The sequence below is a fragment of the Octopus bimaculoides genome, chromosome 16, assembly GCF_001194135.2.
Source record: "Octopus bimaculoides isolate UCB-OBI-ISO-001 chromosome 16, ASM119413v2, whole genome shotgun sequence".
Lineage (NCBI taxonomy): Eukaryota > Metazoa > Mollusca > Cephalopoda > Octopoda > Octopodidae > Octopus > Octopus bimaculoides.
Genome location: NC_068996.1, coordinates 19,364,173 through 19,368,077, shown reverse-complemented (window position 1 = coordinate 19,368,077; position 3,905 = coordinate 19,364,173). Strand labels below are relative to the sequence as shown.

At 33.1% G+C, this 3,905-nt stretch overlaps 1 long non-coding RNA gene across 1 annotated transcript in view; it reads left to right on the top strand.

The window, feature by feature from the left end:
• The window catches only part of LOC128249597 (uncharacterized), a 17,308-nt gene extending 13,758 nt beyond the window's left edge, over window positions 1–3,550 (top strand). The window contains exon 3 of the long non-coding RNA XR_008265701.1: window positions 615–3,550. This is a non-coding gene — a long non-coding RNA (uncharacterized LOC128249597). The remainder of the gene's footprint in view (window positions 1–614) is intronic.
• The last annotated feature ends 355 nt before the right edge of the window (window positions 3,551–3,905 follow it).

Here is a 3,905-nt window from a genome sequence, read left to right as displayed (position 1 = left end):
CATATTCTACAGTTATTTGTTATGTTTCTTTTCATTATATGTTTTTGGTAATTTCTGGTGGGGAGGCTTTGGTCTTGTGCAGCAATTAAACATCCTTCAGTCTCTGCTATTATTATTATTGCTGTTATTATTATTATTATTATTATTATTATTATTATTATTATTATTATTATTATTATTATTATTATTATTATGTGCTGAAAATCCACAGCTTATTTTGCTTGTTTTGATGGAAAGTGTTGGCTGTCCACAGCCAAAAGACTAAGGTGACACTTGTTTACTGGTCATGCTTCTCAAACGCTGGAATTTATTTACAAGCTATAGAACTACGGAAGAATTTACTCAAGAACAGTTACTAGTACTACAACTACTATTACTACTACTAATAATAATATTAATGATAATAAAAATAATAATAATAATAATAATAATAATAATAATAATAATAATAATAATAATAATAATAATAATAATAATGATAATAATAATAATAATAATAATAATACACTAATAGTACTGCAGCAGCAGCAGTAGTTTATCTATATAGGGCAATTAAATCCTTATAATTCTTTAAATAATCTTCTTATCGCTCTTACAATTTTTATCTTTCACAGAGATCAACCTCTTTGAGAAGTCCATGAGTGAAGCCTCTGTCCACTAACTTTATCGACTAGAAATAACAGCCAACCCTCTTCAAATACACTCTGAAACAAAGCTGGGGTAGGAGACATTGAAGCAATGTATCATTGATACTAGAAAAACACACAATGGCTAGTCACGACTGGAAAGCTTTTCATCATAGATCTACTGGATCATGATTAATCTAGGGTTAAACAGCAATGTTAATTATTTTCATTTCCCTGGCATTGACAATATAACGAGAGAGGCGTCCGATCTAAAGCATTGTCAGCAAATTTTTTGGAGATACCTTTGTGCAGTTTAATCTAGTTTAATGGTGATGTTTAGGGGTGATATATAACTGCAAAATTTGCAAGAAATTCTAATCAAATCACTCTTAAAGTTCACACATTCTACTAATCTGCTGATATAGTCATGGATAACACTATATCTGAAAAAGCAAAATACGAGATAACTATGGCTGGAACTAGATTTGGACATATTTATGCTGGACCGTAACTAACCTGCGACTCAAAAACAATAAGAATAAATACCAGCATTGCCACCGAAGGTGCACTTTGCACGAAAATGCCAAAATGAGAGTTTCTCTCTTGGTAGCTACCGTAGTAAAGTTTGTTCTAATAGATCATCCTCATTTAAATGGGAAAAAAAATTACTTCTCGGTATTGAAATTGCCTCTTTCGCTAATAAATATTTTTTTTCAATCTCCCCGCTAGCGATATAAACATGAGTGCATTTTACACCAAAAGCCAATAAGAGACTTTCTCACACGGTAACTACTGCTGTGTAGTTTGTTCTAACAGAGCATCTACATTTAAGTGGGGATAAAAATTACCTCTCAGTATTAATGCGGTCTCTGTTGTTAATATATATTAATTAGATTGAGTTTCCAGTAAATCTTAAGTAATTTACAGTAAATATTTATCTATAACAATTTTCTCATGGCACTACTGTTATCAGTGGAAAGCGTTTAATATTTAATCCGTTTCTTTTTACATCCCAAATGAGAACTTCCTTCTCACATCTGTCTAGTTATCTACTTCCTCTGTCATCACCTTTGTAGCACTTCAATTTTAAGTGTGTAAGACGGAAAGCTTTACTTGACGACAGGAAGAACAATTAACCTTATTATAGGATCAATAACATATATATATATATTGTGTGTATTGCGTATGTGTCTTGTGCATTGTGTGTGTATATGTGCATGTGTGTATATCTGTGTATACACGCGTGTGTGTATGTATGTGTGTTTATTTGTGTGTGTGATGTCGTCTCATCATAGATCAGTGCTATTTAGGTATACGCCAGAGAAAATGCATGCCAGTCGAGATGGTCACGGATGGAATATTTCACACATACAGTAATTCATATTGCACTACCTAGAATGTCTTGTGTTAGATGGGAGATGTGATTTCAGAGAGATTTAGCCGTTATTGTTATCAGATCAAGTGAACACATGATCGAAATTTAGGTAGCTCGGTGCGTTTATGGAATATAAGTGCATACGTGCGCAGATAGATAGATAGATAGATAGATAGATAGATAGATAGATAGATAGATAGATAGATAGATAGATACATACATACATACATACATACATACATACACATGTGTCTGTGTACATGTACATATCAATCAATCAATATCTATTATTCAAAATTCAAAGAAATATGAATTATAGGGGAAAAGAGTATAGCCAGTCATCTTTTTTAACCCTGGTACTTATTATATTGGTGTTTTTTTTTTGCCGAACCGCTATGTTACGGGGACGTTAACACACCAACACCAGTTGTCAAGAGTTTTGGGGGATAAATAAAGATACACAGGCACACACAAACACACGCAATACACTCACAAGGCTTTGGTCGATCCGAGACTATAGTAAAATACACTTTCTCAAGGTGCCACGCAGTGGAACTAAGTTCAGAACTATGTATATATATTACCCTTTTACTCCAGCATGGCCTCAGACTGAGGCCATGCTGGAGCACTGCCTTTAGTCGAGGAAATAAATCCCAAGACTTATTCTTTGTAAGCCTAGTACTTACTCTATCGGCCTCTTTTTGCCGGAACGCATCGGTCGTCAAGCGATGCTGGGGGAACAAACACGGACACACAAACACACACACACATATATACATATACATATATACGACGGACTTCTTTCAGTTTCCGTCTACCAAATTCACTCACAAGGTTATAGTAGAAGACACTTGCCCAAGGTGCCATGCAGTGGGACTGAACCCGGAACCATGTGGTTGGTAAGCAAGCTACTTACCACATAGTCACTCCTGCGCATATATATATATATATATAATATATATATATACATATAAATATATATATATCGAGAGAGAGAGAGAGAGACAGAGAGAGACAGAGACAGAGAGAGAGACAGAGAGAGAGACAGAGAGAAAAGAAATAACTGAGCAGTAGGTGGGAAGCGAACTTATACCTCTTAGTAGCCATCATAGTTTTACTACTTAAGCTACTAGCCCTCTGCTGTTTACCAGTACAACAATAAACTTGTAATTCTGTTACACATTCTGAACGTTTTACAAGGTCATTCGATCTGCTTGGGAAAACAACTAAATCTTCCTCGTCTTTGATCAAAAATTTCATTGATCAAAGCTAATCTGGAGCTACATAATAACTATAATAATTTTAATTGAAAATTGGAAAAATCAAATTTTGGGAAAATCATGATTTTGTTTAGTTTGGGTTTTTTGTCTAATTTTAAAGGTTTGAAAATTGAAAATTATGCAACTGCCTTATTTTCATAAAATCAACTCAGGAGACGAGGCGTGAATAGGATTGAAAGAAAGAAAAAATCAAACACGAAATTTAAACACAAATAAACGTTGCAATCTAGGAGAAAAAATACAAAAGAAATAAAATGATTAAACAAGTATTTGAGGATCAAAAATATGTCTTTATTTCAATTTTCACTTCGAATAAGACTATTTGCAAGTTGCGTTACAAAACAAACGATAAAAACATAAAGAAATTAATGGTGCCATTTAATTACAATTTTAGCACTCATTTGCAAACCAATGTGTAAGACAGATTCGCAGCAAGTTTTATATTAAAAACCCAGACAGACTTAAGGTATACATCATATATAGTCACATACTTCTCGAGGAATAATTTACATACATATACATGTATGAATATATATATATATACATATATATGCGTTTGTGTGTGTGTATGTGTGTGTGTGTGCATATATATATATATATATATATATTATTTAAAACTGTTTG